Genomic DNA, 17261 nt, shown 5'->3' on the forward strand with positions numbered 1-17261 from the left:
CGAAAATTGCAACATTCGATATTTTTGATAGTTTTAATAATAAATATCGATACTATCGATTTTATCGTTAAATTCCCATCACCTATATTCCAAACGAAAGTGAGAAGTAAAAATCTGGAGATCGATTTATATATAAGCATTGTCAATAAAACTAATGAAGTCAGTTGGAAGTCATGATAGAAGTCATTGTACAAAATGTTAGCCTAATCGTGATAATTGCGCCCTCTACAGACGCAATGTATCCGACACTGAATGCATCCTTACTTAGTGTCGGATTGCTTATTTTTGTTTAATATTGTAAAAAATTTAACTTTTGCAGTGGTATGGTATAAATATCAATCGATATTTAGTCATACAATTAAATATCGATAGTGTCATCGACAATATGCCAGCTATAACCAGTCATCGGTCATTTGTCGAGCTACTGAACACAGTAGAGAGGATGGCCATGGCGTCGGCGAGGGGGACTAGGTGGATGGTTGTCGGACTGCAAAGGCGTTATGGCCCGTCATCGACCGGAAGAGGACGAGGGAGTTGCTGGCGTCCGATAAAATGTCGATGAGTACCTTGACAGGGGTTATAACCGGACACTGTTCCATAGGCCGCATGGCGGCGCGTATGGGGATACCGCACAATGACTTCTGTAGTAGTTGCCTCGATGAGGATGAAGAGGAGACTATGGAGCACTTGCTGGGCTCTTGTCCAGGTCTGGGTGAACTTGGTCTCCTAAGATTTGTTGAAGGAACAGGATGGTTCCCAAAGGGGGGGGGGGGGGGGGGGGGGCTGGGGTGCCATAAGCTCCGGCGTAGGTACATCCACGATTGCGTGGATATACATAGTGTGGATCCAATGCTAGACCTTGTAAAATATCGATGGCACTAACGAAACTATCGATATTTTCTTTTTTGTCTGAATATCGATTGATACTTTTCCTATCGATGTTATCGGTAAATATTAAGTTTTTTGCAAAATTGAACAAAAAAATGTGATGCGACACTAAATGTATCCTACAAGATGCATTGCGCCTATAGAGGACCCGACATTTATAGTAACCTCTTAGATCAAAAGTACAGATCACTTGGACGAAAATCTGGATATTCAACGAATTTTGCAATTGAGATGCTGAGTGAATCGTTTGTCGAGTTGAAAGCGTGTTCGGTATACAGGTACGGAGGTCGTGGCACGATAGCCACTAGGAGCTTTGGTCTTTCGCTATTGTTTATTATACTGTCACTCTGTCCTAAACGTACCCAGTAGGCCGCGTCGTCAAGACGTCTTAAATGAAGGGTACATGACCATGTTTAATCGCTCTTATGGGCGATAGCCCACACAAATCGTTCATATAGTTGTCGTGCATGACATTTTAAGCGACATTGTGAACAAACATGTTATCATGTTTCATAAAAATTCAAGTGACAGGTCCGTTACGATGTCCTTAGTTTGAAGACAGTTTAACTGGCAGGTCTGTTACGATGTCCTTTAGAGACCTTCCGTTTTCCGAAGAAGAAAAATCAATATTTTAAAGTTTTCCACTTTTATTTTATTGACATAATTTTATGAGGTTGCTAGGTAATTTACCCTGAAAGCTTTTCATGAATCTCTTTGAAGTCAAATACCTCCTATGGCGTTTAGCTTTTCCTATCTGCTGTAACGCTATAGCTGGCAAACTATAGATAATCGCAACAATCGACATTTTTAAAAATATAAATATCGATAATATTGCTTATTTACCATCACTTACATTTCAAACTAGAGCTGGCCAAATATTGATGGCACTATCGACATTTTATTTTTTGTCTAAATATCGATGGATATTTTTGCGATGGATTAAATTTTTTGCAAAATTAAACAAAAAAAAAATAAGCAATCTGACATTGCATGCATCCTTTAAGATACATTGCGCCTATAGAGGGCGCAATTTCCATCCGATTAGCCAAACATTTTATAAAATGATTTCTCTCATGATTTCCAACTGACTTTATTTATCTTGGTTTTATTTGCTGTGCATTGATATTACTTCTATATAAATCGATCTCCTGATTTTTACTTCCCATTTGCGTTCGAAATATAGGTGATGGGAAATTAACGATAGTATCGAAACTATCGATATTTATTATTAAAATTATCGAAAATATCGAATGGTGCGATTATCGATAGTTTTCCAGCTCTTCTCCTAGGGCGTGTAGCTTTTCCTATCTGCTGTTTTTATCGATAATCGCAACAATCGATATTTCTAAGAAAAATATCGATAGCATCGATAATATCGTCAATTTCCCATCAACCATAGGAAGGAGATCGATCGATCGATCGAGCATTATTAATGCACAGACCAAATAAAATCAAATTTAATAAAGTCAGTTTGAAGTTATGAGGGGAATAATTGTACAAAATTTTAGCCTAATCGGATGAAAATTGCGCCATCTATAGGCGCAATGTGTTTTATAGGATACATTTATCTTCGGGGCGTCTATATATGTTCAATTTTGCAAAAAATTGTCCTTGGTGAATAGTATCGATAGGAAATCTATCAATCGATATTCAGACAAAAAGTTAAATATCGATGGATTCGATAGTGCCATCGATATTTCGCCGGCTCTATATTACAGTAGAATGGTCGTCGAAAGGGTTTTCCAGGGAGTATAAAGCTTCCTCCAATCATATTGTGTGTTGCGAAGTTTTCCTTTTAAATCCCTGCTGAATTTCTTTTTCCAGTCACTCTTTTAGGAATTACTCCAGAACCCTGTCTGACGGCGGACTGCCACTTAAACCTTACCTCACCTACGTCAGAATATGGTTATCGTTGCTTTTTTGGATATCACTATCTCGTAGTATCCATTTGTGGATATGTACTTCTTGGAACATTTTTGTTATCAATTTATCGACCTATAATAATATTCGCTCTACGGAACCCTTAGTTCAATTTTGGCATACTCTTTCCCACATTTTGGCGGGTATCTTCACGGCGTCAATTGAAGCGGGCTTGTCTGTATTGACATGAGATTTAACATAGCCCAACAAAAAATAGTCTAAACGAGTTAAATCGCATGATCTAGGCTGCATCATTCGCATCATCTTTGAAGAAGTACGGTCCAATGATGCCTCCAGCCCATAAACCGCACCAAACTGTGACTTTTTCTGGATGCATTGGTAGCTCTTGCAATGCTTTTGGCTGATCTTCACTCTAAAATCGACAATTCTGCCATACGTACCCATTGAGCCGATAATGAGCTTCGTCGCGTCGATAATTTGGAAGCTTTGTTCGTTTATAAGACGATTCATCGTTAAACTTTAGAACAAACTGAAAATGTTTGACAGTGAAACAAAACACGAAACGTGCGTGAGCGATTAAACCAGTGTTGCCAAAAAGAAATAGAAATCACCCTTTATTTGGTTGGTATTGCCTCTTTTTAAAAAGTGAAAAGCAACCAATTATGTATGATCTCAAAAAGACTTCCTCTTCCTTCAATATATCCACTTTTAAGACCGTCTATCTGGTATCAGCGTAAGGTGGAACATTTTTTTCCACACCTGAAATTGTTCCAACAAACAAAATTTTCCTTAAACGCTGTCACTTCTGAATTATTCGCAGTAACCTTTTGAAAAACTGATTAACATTAGCTGTGTAATGATCAAGGTGATCACTTTTCAACATTTCTCATTTCCTTATTTTACAATCAAAACACACGATCTCATTTAATTATTTAGTAATTATTATAAATGTTGACTGGCCCTCTTTGTTAAATGGCGTGAGGTCAACGATCAATTTAGGTTGCCTGCCACTACCATCAACAACGCCATCGACGCCCTCATAACCAACCAAGCAACACGAATATGCCCCTTGAAATCCTTTTGCTATGCTCTTGTTTTCTCAGATAGGATACCAAGGCTCTCTTTCATTGATACTCTCATCATTCCGTTATTCGGCTCTCTCGAACAATTTTTACCTAAATTGTTACTCGTTCACAGTCTCTTGACACTTTAATCTGGTAAATAAAACAAATTGTTGAAGGTTGAACTGATCTTTATTGTGTTGTATATTTCTTACAGGCTGATGTTCTTGTAGTTGTTGTTGTCGATGCCTGTCCCTGCTCAATACCCGTTCACTTGCATTGTTGTTGCTATTTGGTTGGATTGTGTTTTTTGTTGTTGTTTGGTGCTGCCACTTGCAAGTTGCAACGAGGACTACAGCTCAAAACAAACGACTGAAGTGAACACGAACGAACGAACGAACGAACAACAACAAAATTCACGAACCTAAGTCAATGAATGGCAAACACAAAAACAATTTACCATAGACACAGTGGTGTTTTCGTGTGTTTTAGTGGTGCGCTCAGGTAGCCCGAGTAAGGTGATTAGTTGTACTAAAGATGTCTGTTAATCATATGCGCTCAACAAATTGAAGGTAGATTCAATCATCTGGTGACCTATGAACCTGTTTAAGTACTTTTCAAGCTAAAGTTTGACAGGATAGTAAGAAGGAAAAGTAAGGAAAAAATAAACACTTTTTAAAAATTATTTTGGAAAAAATATTGAACAGATATTCTTTTTAGACAAGCTCTAGTTCCCCTATAACAACAACAGGGGGTGCTAGAGCTTATCTGGAGAGATGTTGAACAGAAAAACTTGCTTTCGTTGACATCCCACTGGACTAAGGAGTTAAGAGGATTTCTCATAGTATTTGTGCAATGATAATAACCAATGTTGCCCTTTTTGGTAGGTTCCTAACAAAATTGGTAGGTTTTTATTCTCTTGGTAGGGTGACCTCAATTTTAGTTAGGTTTTTTAAGTTAATTACTGAAAACACCGCCGGGTTTAACCCAAAATTAATTCATTTCTTGTCGTTTCTGTATATTCGTTAAGAGGGCAGAATTTAGCCAAGCGAGGGGCCAAGAAGCTGCAAAGGGTCTCATTGCTTCAAATTTCAAGAAAAAGGGCGTAAGTTCTGATATTGACCGTAACTGCTGGTACGAATTTTAAGGGATCTCTTCCAAACTTCGTAAATTCTGGATAGGGAATGCGGCTTTTGTGAGTGCAATGTCTTTAATCGGAAAACATGTGGCAGCTGCATACAACGATGGTTAAATCTGGTCTTCCCTTAAGTGTTGAGGGGTACATGCATCTCGCTGTAACAGCTAACATCGATACTATTGTTAATTTCCCATCGCACACCTATATTTCAAACGAAAATGAGAAGTAATAATCTGGAGATCGATTTATATGGAACCTATATCCATGCATAGACCGAATAAAACCAAATTTAATAAAATCAGTTGGAAGTTGCGAGTTTCTATAGGCGCAATGTACCTTATAGGATATATTCAGAGTCGGATTGCTTATTTTTGTACGGTTAGGTTAGGTTGAAAGGAGGGTGCGGATATTAATATGCCCCATGCCCCTATGGACATACACCTTAGCCAGTAAACGGAGTTTTGTGCTAAAAAGTAACCTCGAAAAAGAAATTTTTTAAGTTAGTGTTACTTACAAAATCCTTAATTGTTTTTCATACCACTCCCCTAAGTTGGTTCATGTAACCACCTTATTTTTTTAAATTTTGCCAAAAATTAAACTTTGCCGAGAGTATCGATAGGAATAATATCAATCGATATTCAGACAAAAAATAAAATATCGATAGTGCCATCGATATTTTGCTGGCTATAGTCGGTATCTGTGTCCTCCTGAGTCTGGGAAAATCTGGCAACTTCTTCTCTTCAAGACTCATTTAGTCTTTCCCTTTGTGTATAGCATTCGATTGGTCCGTCAGCTCGACTAAAATACGCAGATGTATGAAATGAAATTTTGAAAAAAGTCACCAAAATTAAAAAAAAATAGTGGAAAATTTGAAATTTTTACTAAATACAATTTTTATAAAATGTTCATAAAATTTTTAGGAAATCTTTTTGACAGAGTCTATTAGACTTCTACCTGAATCCCTAAATGTTCGATCATTCTCAATTTCTTCCAATAATGTTTTTTTCTTGGGGTTCAGCCCCATGATATTTGGGTCAGATTCGTACTCTTTCCCTCGTGTCTTTAATTCGAGTAATACATGGTCTCGATCAATCCTCTTGTTCTGTTGGGGTATTTTTGTGGATGAGAAGGTTTCCAGACAAATAGCCCAAATTTTTCTGACAGATTCGTTTTTTAGCACCACTTTTATTCATTTGACTACCATGTTTTCCCAAACAGTCTGCTGGTAAGTTTTGGAGGTTCTAAAGAATTAGAGGATCCAAACTTTCGCCATCCAGTACTTCAAAATACCTTTAATTTTTGTATGGTGGTCCGGCCCCCAGAGATGCTGGTTCAATCTCGTATGTCACATTTGTACTTTACTCCCGAATTCATTTCATTTGGGTCCAATTTTGTCCAGAAACGCCGGGAAGTCTGGAAAAAAATTAGACCCAAATGAAAAGTAACCTTTTTTTTCATACTTTGCTCCCAAATAACTTTCATTTAAGTAAGATGTTGTCTCAAAAAGTCTAAATTGGGGTTTTTGTGGGATGGCACGCATTCATGCTTTTCTCCCAAATACATTTCAATTAGGTCCATTTTTGCCCAGATGTGAAGGCGGTCCAGGTTTTTCCTACTCTACGACACATTACTTTTTTTTTAAAGAATTTTGTTGTCCAGTTGGGTGTTCATGGAGAATATAGGTGACGCATGAACCATGAGATGTATGAAGACTATAGCATAGTGACACGCATCAATATGCCTAGGTCATGTTGTCAGAATGGAGGAAGAAGCTCCAGCAAAGAAGTCTTTAGGAGACAAACACGGTCTTACACGCAAACCGGGAAGAACAAAAGCCCGATGGAAAATTAAGTGGCGAGAGACATCCCGAAACTTGGTGCCAGAGATTTTAGAATGAACGCAGAAGGCGCTTGGAACGCTATTCTGCGTTTGGCTAGTGGAACAAATGTTCTGCCATAGCCAATTAAAATAAACAAATTTGGGTCTTCATGTCCGCCAAAGGTCAATTTTGTGGGGTGAAATGGACGCCAAGGAATTTGGTTTAATTATTTTTACTACATTTGTATTCTACTCCTTTCGGTGCAATTCCGCTACAATTAAGGCCAGATATTCAGGCCCTATTGCTCATATCAGATTTCTACTCTACTGTTCAATGAATGCCCTTGATTTAAGTCCTTTATTGCATTGAGTGTATAGACCAGGGGCGTCAGCCCAGTTACTTAACCGCAATTTTTTTATTAGTTTCTTAAACAAAAATGCGTTTAAATCGCTTTCAAGACTCTGCATTTTTAATAATTGACGCATATAAAGGCCTTTGCTAGCTGTTTCCTTCCTCTAGGCTAGAAAAATGCTTCTTTACTTCAAGCCTGCTTGAGTGTTCAACTAACCACTGTGCCCCAGCATACAACAATGAAGGCTTACACTGGAGGCTAGCTAGCAAGCAGGCCAAGCCAGCGAGCCAGCCAGCGAGCCAGCCAGCGAGCCAGCCAGCAAGCAAGCTATCAAGCGGACAGTAAGACACCTAAATCGAGCGGCGCAACAACAACCCACAACCCAACCTCGTCACTTTGGCTCGCACCAAACCCCAGCCAACCGCATGAACGAACCCCGACAGACGCACACTCACAGCAACAGCAAACAGCCATTCATCCTCACGTCCAGTCAGACAGTCATATATCGTCATTAAAGCGAACTAATCCACTTTTTTCCGAGTTGTTTTCTGTTTTTCTGTGTTTTTCGTTTTCGTAAAATTTCGTTGAGTCGTTGAGCAAAATACGCGCGACGGCCTGCAATGACTATGAACACGAGTGTGTAATTGAATCGAGAAACAAAACGAATAAACCAGAAGAAGAAGAAGAAGCACCAGCAGCAAACGACGACGAATAGCAATAATAACAAAACAGCCAAAAGAAACTTATATATGCTGCTTGCTCCTCAACATCGTCGTCGCCGTCGTCGTCACTGTCGTCATCATTCGTTTGCTGGTATATTTTTTTTTGTATGAAAAATAGTTGTTGTAGTATGTGTTTTTCGTTGTTGTTGTTGTTATTATTTTCATAGTTGTATAGTACGTACACCTTTTCTTTCTTGGTTCTGTTTTGGTTTTATGTTTTCGTTTCGGTTTTGTCGTTGGCGTACGGGTGTGTGTGTGTGCGTGTGTGTAAGAGCCTCATGCTTATGTGTTTGTGTTTGTTTTAGTTACGACGGCTTGCCCGTTTACAATTCAATTTCATAGAATTGTTTGTAGTGTTTTCATTGTTGTTGTATTACACATTTTCGAGATACATTTTGAAAAAAAAAACAAAAATTACAAATAAAATTTGTTTGAATGAAATTTACAATATTTTCCTCTAAACAGTTTGTTGCTGTTACCCTCGTAGTGTATTATTAACAGTTTACAACAATAACAATAATAACCGGTGGTGGTGGCATTTTTCAAATGCCTGCCCTCTCATTATGGATGGTAAAATTGTGTATTTTCTCAGTGTTCTTAAAGTGTATTCCCTGCTCTCTCAAAACAAAACAACAAAAAGGCAAAAAGAGATCCTCTAATGAAAAAATAATAAGTTGTTAAATTTATCATACAGGATATTGTGTTAAAATTGCTTTTATTTTTGTTAAAAGGTTAAGCATTTTATATTGTTTTTGTGCAACTGCCTTAGCTTTGAGTGTAAGTGAGAGAGAGAGAGTTAAGTGGAGCCATAAACCCACCATTCAGACAATTACTCGTGCCATATGTCACGTAAAGTCTCTCCAAAGGCTTACTCTCAATAACCATGTGCCCCCTTTAATATATAACAAATATAAAATTTAATAGTTTTTAATAAATATACCGGAAATATCATTGATTTATTTCCTTCTCAAATTGTTTGTTTACAAAAATCATTTCCCTATGAGAGGGGGAGAGAACAAAAAAAAAAGTGTGAGAGAGAGAGAGCGCCAAGTGTCATTGTGATCTTTGGGCGACATTTAACATAGCCATACGGCCATCCTTCATTCATTTGGCCGTCTGTCATCATCTTTATCAGCATCTTTTCCGAATGCAAAGTTATTTTTATTTTTTTTTCTCGTTTTCTTTGTTTTGTTTTATTCTGTACGTTATTTGATGTCAATGTGTTGTTGTTGTTCTACTCGTGTGTATCTCCTTTAAGTATGTGTCGTGTGAGTGCGTAGTGCGTGTGCTATCGTGTGTTTCTTTCAATGCCCAGAGATTTATTCTAACTACAGACAGACGGACGGACGGACGGACGGACGGACGGACAAACAAACATATGTAGTATGCACGAGTACACACATATTTCCCCCGTTCGTTGGTCCCAGCAACAACAATCAATTTTTAATGCTGCTCTGCTCAATGCTCAAAGTGTCAAATGGTTTTGTACTCGCGCTACATGTTGATCAAAATAATCGACCAACTAAACCTAAGATCAACCATTCGTGTTGGCCTCCTTCCCTCCCTCCCTTCACCCACCAATGAATGAATGTTTGTTTTATGTGTCTTATCAATTTGTTTAAATCTTGGCTTTTTTAATGGCTTTTGAAATAAACGCGGAAATATCTGAGGAAATATCGCTCATAAATGTCGAAATTGTCGCTGGTTATATGGCTCCATAAAAACTTTGCACTAAAATTCAATATGATCGTGTGTGAAAAGTACCATCATCAACGATTTTTTGATAAAATAAAATGAAAATTTTCTGATATGATCTTGAAATACAATAATAAAATGAAAAACATTGGAGAAGTGTTGTGTCATCTGTTTTGGAAATAAAAAAATAGAAAAAAATTCAAAGATTTATAAGTTAATAAAAAAAATGTGAATAATAAAAAAATGTTTGGATATAGCCCAACATGGATATACAAATATTTTTAATACGAAACACTAATTAATTGGATTTGGATACTCACCTACATAAAATTACGCAGTATGTATTATAAAGAAAACTATAAAATCAAGGGATCTGATGTGAGGTTCCCTTCATTACGAGTTGAATACCCTGTGGATACTCTTAATAAAATCGTGTACCCATCTCTATGGATACGAATTTTCTGATTTCCTTCATCATTGATAATAGGTCTAAAATCACATTTCAAAGCAGGAGTGAACTTGTCTCATAACCATTGTAAAGTTCCACGAACATTTTATGTGTAAACATTGGGGAATTTCGCTTATGACTATGATAAATCCCTCGAGCATCTCTTTTAGAAAAGAAGAGAACTTCTCTCATAACAACCAAAGCTAACCGATTTGTTGAGATCCTAAATGGACCGATTTCAAACATACACTGGTGGGCAAAACCTTAGCAAAAACCACAGAAATTTCAAAAGAAAAATAATTGTAATTGAACGCATGTACCTAAAATTATTAAACCCTCCACCATAGGATGGGGGTATACTAATTTCGTCATTTAAGTTTGTAACTCCTCGAACTATTCGTCTAAGACCCCACAAATTATATATTGGGTTGCCCAAAAAGTAATTGCGAATTTTTCATATAGTCGGCGTTGAAAAATTTTTTCACAGCTTGTGACTCTGTAATTGCATTCTTTCTTCTTTCCTCTGTCAGCTATCAGCTGTTACTTTTAGCTTGCTTTAGAAAAAAGTGTAAAAAAGTATATTTGATTAAAGTTCATTCTAAGCTTTATTAAAAATGCATTTACTTTCTTTTAAAAAATCCACAATTACTTTTTGGGCAACCCAATATATATTCTTAATCGCCATGACATTTTATGTCGATCTAGCCATGTCCGCCCGACTGTCCGTCCGTCTGTATGTCTGTCGAAAGCACGCTAACTCTCGAAGGAGTAAAGCTAGACGCTTGAAATCTTGTACAAATACTTTTTATTGTACAAATACTTTATTGTAGGTCGGTTGGGTTTGTAAATGGGTCAAATCGGTCCATGTTTTGATATAGCTGCCATATAAACCGATCTTGGGTCTTGACTTCTTGAGCCTCTAGAGAGCGCAATTATTATCCGATTTGGCTGAAATTTGGCACATAGTGTTCCCTTATGATTTTTATTAATTGTGACAAGTACAGCCCAAATCGGTCTATGACCTGATATAGCTCCCATATAAACCGATCTCCCGATTTTACTTCTTGAGCACCTGGAAGGACCAATTTTCGTCCGATTTCGCAAAAACTTTGCACATACTATTGTGTTATGACTATAAACAGCTGTGTCAAGTTCGATCCCAATCGATCTATAACCTGATATAGCTCCCATATAAACTCATATTCCGATTTCTTGACTTCTTGAGTCCTTACAAGCTGCAATTTTTGTCCGATTTGGCAAGAAATTTTGCAAGAAGTGTTTTGGACCGAATACGGTCCAAATCGGTCTATAATCTGATATAGCTCCCATATAACCCGATCTCCCGATTTGACATTTTGAACCCTTTCAAGCCGCAATTTTTGTCCGATTTGGCCGAAATTTTGCAAGAAGTGTTTTTTTGTAACTTTCAAAAACTACACCGAATACGGTCCAAATTGGTCTATAATCTGATATAGCTCCCATATAAAGCGATATTCCGATTTGACTTCTTGAGTCCTTACAAGCTGCAATTTTTGTCCCTTTCAAGCCGCAATTTTTGTCCAATTTGGCTGAAATTTTGCATGTGGTGTTCTTTTATGACATCCAACATTTGTCTCACATGCGGTCCAAAGCGGTCAATAACCTGTTATAGCTCCCATATAAAACGATCTCCCGAGTTGATTTTTAAGCCCTTACTAGCCGCAACTTTTGTCCTGATATAGCTCCCATATAACCCGATCTCCCGATTTGACTTTTTGAACCCTTTCAAGCCGCAATTTTTGTCCGATTTGGCTGTGAGTTTCCGCTATGACTTTCAACAACTGCAAGTATGGTCCAAATCGCTCTATAACCTGATATATCTCCCGATTTGTTTTCTTGAACCCTTGCAAGCCGCAATTTTTGTGCGATTTGGCTGAAATTTTGCATTTAGTGTTCTGCTATGACTTCCATCAACTGTGCTAAGTATGATCCTACCGACCGTTTCGCTTTTTCACAGTGTTACAGCGTTCGTCGCCCACGCCCTTAACTCGGCATGCATGGACGCCAAAAGGCTTCCGGTTAAGCAAGGCAGTTTTCAGTCTTCTCTGGGTTAACATTGAGACCCCTCCCAGCCCAGTCGTATGCCTTCTGCATGACCCTTTCGACCCTTCTGCATAATAACATCTCCTGTGTAGCAGACATCTTTAAATCTCACCTCAGTCAGCATCCGCAGTAGGACATTTATGGTGGTCATTCATAGGAGTGATGTAGCGTGCGTGTTGTGCCACCTTCCCTCTTATATATATGTCAAGGGATCCGCTCTCTCCCTTACCGCAAAAGAACTTTCCAAAAATAAAAGGACAATATGGGACTTAAAAGGTATTCAGCAATGGAGAACGAATTTCATATTTAAAATTGGGTCCAAGTAAATGGGGGGGGGGGGGGGCTCCCCAACCCCAAAACACCCTAAAATAGATTTATTGGACGAGCATGACAATATGGGACTCAAATGAAAGGTATTCGCCAGTAGATTATGAATATAGTCTGAAAGAAGGAATAGGGTTTATAATTTGTTGATATCTGAAGGCGGCGGACCCTCCCACGTTACCCCAAAAACACCACCCAAAATCGCAAAGGACCTCTAAGGGCAATATGGATATCAAAAGAAAGGTATTTAAAGGTAGAAAACGAATATGGTATTAAAAATTGGCTACAAGTACCCAGGAAGTCGATCCAACCCCAAAACTTCTAAGAGCAGATGAATTGAATGTCCATATCAGTATGGGGCTGAATGGTTGAAAGGTATTCGAGAGTAGATGACGAATCTGGCATACACAAACAGATTGAAGTGTAGGGCGTCACCATACACCCCAAAAACGCCTCGACTGGGCATATGACCCATCATGAGATTCGGTTTATTTATTTGTTCCGTATAATCAAAAACGGCTCATAGCTTGTGTAGGTTTTTTGTGGAAGGAAACATAATTTAAATAATTGTTAGATATAGGATGGTGGCGGACCCTCCCCCTTATCCCAAAAAAGCCACCCAAAACCAAAACTGAACTTATAGGCACAATTTGGGTACCAAATGAAAGCTATTGGAGACTAGAAAACGAATATCGTATAAAATTTGGTCCAAATGCCCAGCGGGCCGCCCCAACCCCAAAAATCCTCCTATCAATATGGGACTCAAATGAAAGTAGTCGGTAGTAGATTACAAATATGGCGTACAAAATTAGGTCCAAGTAATGGGCGGTTGCCCCACCCCCAAATACCGGCAAATGGGCATACCAGCCGACCATGGCTATATGGGATTCTAATGAAAGAGGAGTAGATTATATTGGGTTGCCCAAAAAGTAATTGTCGGTAATATAGTAGTAATATAGTCGGCGTTGACAAATTTTTTCAACGGCTTGAGACTCTGTAATTGCATTCTTTCTTCTGTCAGTTATCAGCTGTTACTTTTAGATTGCTTTAGAAAAAAAGTGCGCGAAATTTTGTTTAGTTTTGTTTGTTTGGCGTCAATTTTAATATGGGTACCACATGTATTGAAAGAAATTCATTTAACAAACCGAATCAACGCTTGTGTTACGCACCTTAAACGCAATGAATTCGGTCCGTATTTAAAACGAATCATAACTGGAGATGAAAAATGGATTGTTTACAATAACGTTAGTCGAAAACGATCATGGTCCAAGCATGGTGAACCAGCTCAAACCACTTCAAAGGCTGATATCCACCAAAAGAAGGTTATGCTGTCTGTTTGGTGGGATTGTAAGAGTGTGGTATATTTTGAGCTGCTTCCAAGGAACCAAACGATTAATTCGGATGTTTACTCTCAACAATGGGACAAATTGAATACAGCCATCAAGGAAAAGCGACCAGAATTGGTCAATTGGTCGTAAAGGTGTCATATTCCACCAGGACAACGCTAGACCGCACACATCTTTGGTCACTCGCCAAAAACTGAGTGAGCTTGGCTGGGAACTTTTGATGCATCCACCATATAGCCCTGACCTATAGCACCATCAGACTACCATTTATTTCGATCTTTGCAGAACTCGATCTTTGCAGAACGTAAATGGTAAAACTTTGGGCAATGATGAGGCTATAAAATCGCACTTGGTTCAGTTTTTTGCAGATAAAGGCCAGAAGTTCTATGAGCGTGGAATACTAAATTTGCCAGGAAGATGGCAAAAGGTTATCGAACAAAATGGCAATTATATATTTGATTAAAGTTCATTCTAATTTTATTAAAAATGCATTTACTTTCTTTTAAAAAAATCCGCAATTACTTTTTGGGCAACCCAATATAATACAATATAAAAATTCACGATACAGCGCCACCTATATGTGAAATTTAAAATTATAATAGAGAAAACCTAATACAGAAAATCTTAATACAAAAGTAATAAAAACCAAATACAAATATGGAAAAAAATCTAATATAAAAAAATAAGAAATTCAAGCACAAATATGATGAAAAATTAAATTTTTAAAAAAATCAAAAGAAAATACAAATATGGATGTCGAATTTAATTCATCACGCAATAGATGGAATAGGCACACTGTGGTCAACTGAGAAAAAGTGGGATACAACTGTTTACAGGATATATAATTTGGACCACGCTCTTTCCGAATCTATTCAATTTGGAGCCCTAACTATTATAGGAAGCAAGATATAGGCCATTTTTGATAATTTTTTCATATGATGCCCCATTTTTCGAAATAAATGTCCCACTGTGGCCAACACGGAAATAGTGGGCTAAAACCGTTCACAGAAAATATAATATGGACCACGCTCTTTCCGAATCTATTCAATTTGGAGCCCTAAGTATTAAAGGGAGCAAGATATAGGCCATTTTTGATAATTTTTTCATATGATGCCCTATTTTTCGAAATAAATGTCCCACTGTGGCCAACTGGAAAACAGTGGGCTGAAACCGTTTACAGGAATATAATATGGACCACGCTCTTTCCGAATCTATTCAATTTGGAGCCCTTAGTATTAAAGGAACCAAGATATAGGCCATTTTTGGTAATTTTTTCATATGATGCCCCATTTTTCGAAATAAATGGCCCACTATGCAACTGGGAAATAGTGGGCTGCACCCGTTTACAGGAAATATTATATGGACCACGCTCTTTCCGAATCTATTCAATTTGGAGCCCTAAGTATTAAAGAAACCAAGATATAGGCCATTTTTGGCTAAATTTGGTAATTTTTTCATATGATGCCCTATTTTTCGAAATAAATGTCCCACTGTGGCCAACTGGGAAATAGTAAGCTGAAACCGTTTAAAGGAAATATACCAAGCTCGTTCCGAACCTATTCAATTTAGAGCCCTAAGTATTAAAGGAAGCAAGATATAGGCCATTTTTTGGTAATTTTTTCATATGATGCCCCACTTTTCGAAATAAATGTCCCACTATGGCCAACTGGGAAATAGTGGGCTGCACCCGTTTACAGAAAATATTATTTGGACCACGCTCTTTCCGAATTTGTTCAATTTGGAGCCCTAAGTATTAAAGGAACCAAGTTATAGGCCATTTTTGACAAAATTTGGTCATTTTTATATATGATGCCCCATTTTTCGAAATAAATGGCCCACTATGGCCAACTGGGAAATAGCGGACTCCACCCGTTTACAGGAAATATTATATGGACCATGCTCTTTCGAATCTATTCAATTTGGAGCCCTAAGTATTAAACAAACCAAGATATTGGCCATTTTTGGCAAAATTTGGTAATTTTTTCATATGATGCCCCATTTTTCGAAATAAATGTCCCACTATGGCCAACTGGGAAATAGTAAGCTGAACCCGCTTAAAGGAAATATGCCACGCTCTTTCCGAATCTATTCAACTTGAAGCCCTAAGTATTAAAGAAACCAAGATATAGACCATTTTTGGCAAAATTTGGTAATTTTTCCATATGATGCCCTATTTTTCAGAGATAATGGCCCACTGTTCGCATAACACTTTCCTTGACGACTTTTGAAATGTCTGTAAAGTTTGCTCGAAATTGGTTCAGTTTAAAATATAGTTCCCTTATATATGTTCGTCCGTTTTGCAGTAATTCATTTGTTAACCGATTCTCTTGAAATTTGGCAGGAGGGATTTCTTCTTGACTCTCGACTTAATTGTGAATTTCATGGATATCGGTTCCGATTTAGATATAGCTCTCATTTACATATATCGTCCGATTTTAACTTCTAGAGTCACAGCAAGCGTATTTATTGAACAAAAAAAAAATTGCAAATTTTGCCCATGAATATTCCACTAAGGAACAGGGGCAAACTTCTCACACATCAATGAGTGCAGTCCGATTCAAGTTAAAGCTCAATGATAAGGGACCTCCTTTTTGTAGCCGAGTCCGAACGGCGAGCCGCAGTGCGACACCTCTTTGGAGAGAAGTTTTACATGGCAAGTACCTCACAAATGTCGCCAGCATTAGGAGGGGAAAGACACCGCTACAAATTTTTTCTGATGATCTCGCCAGGATTCGAACCCAGGCGTTCAGCGTCATAGGCGGACATGCTAACCTCTGCGCTACGGTGGCCTCCTGTATTTATTGAACCATCTTGCCACAATGTTGCTAAACGGAACAAATGTTCCTTGACGACTATCACAGTATCTGAGAAGTTTGCTCGAAATCGGTAAAGATTTAGGTATAGCTCCCATGTTTGTCAGTTTTTGACCCACTGTATACAGTTTTTGAGTAATTTGAAATAATGTGGGAATTTGTCATTGGGTCTTGACTTCATGAGCCTCTAGAGGGCGTAATTCTCATCCGATTTTACTGAAACTTTGCAATTAGTGTTTTTATATCACTTTCAAGAACTGTGCGAAGTATGGTCCAAATCGGTCCATAACCTGATATAGCTGCCATATAAACCGATCTTGGGTCTTGACTTCTTGAGCTTTTAGAAGGAGGAATTCTTATCCGATTTGACTGAAATTTTGCACATGGTATTTTTGTATCACTTCCAATAACTGTGCGAAGTATGGTAAAAATCGGTACATAACCTGATACAGCTGCCATATAAACCGATCTTGGGTATTGACTTCTTGAGCTTTTAGAAGGCGGAATTCTTATCTGATTTTACTGAAACTTTGCAATTAGTGTTTTTATATCACTTTCAAGAACTGTGCGAAGTATGGTCCAAATCGGTCCATAACCTGATATAGCTGCCATATAAACCGATCTTGGGTCTTGACTTCTTGAGCTTTTAGAAGGAGGAATTCTTATCTGATTTGACTAAAACTTTGCAATTA

The 17261-nt window shown here is 37.9% G+C and overlaps 1 protein-coding gene across 5 annotated transcripts in view; it reads left to right on the top strand.

Moving 5' to 3' along the window:
• Nucleotides 1–17261, top strand: part of LOC106088180 (neurogenic protein mastermind) — a 347773-nt gene that overhangs the window by 72241 nt on the left and 258271 nt on the right. The window contains exons 1-2 of one of the 5 annotated variants that reach the window (XM_059370277.1): nucleotides 7633–7952; nucleotides 9623–9893. The exons of 1 other annotated variant lie outside the window; for it this stretch is intronic. The gene's annotated coding sequence lies outside the window, so the exon portion shown is untranslated. Of the gene's footprint in view, nucleotides 1–7632; nucleotides 7988–9014; nucleotides 9894–17261 lie in introns of those variants that run through there. 3 more of the 5 variants (XM_059370278.1, XM_013253566.2, XM_013253568.2) reach the window with 3 other exon arrangements.

The sequence above is a fragment of the Stomoxys calcitrans genome, chromosome 5, assembly GCF_963082655.1.
Source record: "Stomoxys calcitrans chromosome 5, idStoCalc2.1, whole genome shotgun sequence".
In the NCBI taxonomy this organism is placed as follows: domain Eukaryota; kingdom Metazoa; phylum Arthropoda; class Insecta; order Diptera; family Muscidae; genus Stomoxys; species Stomoxys calcitrans.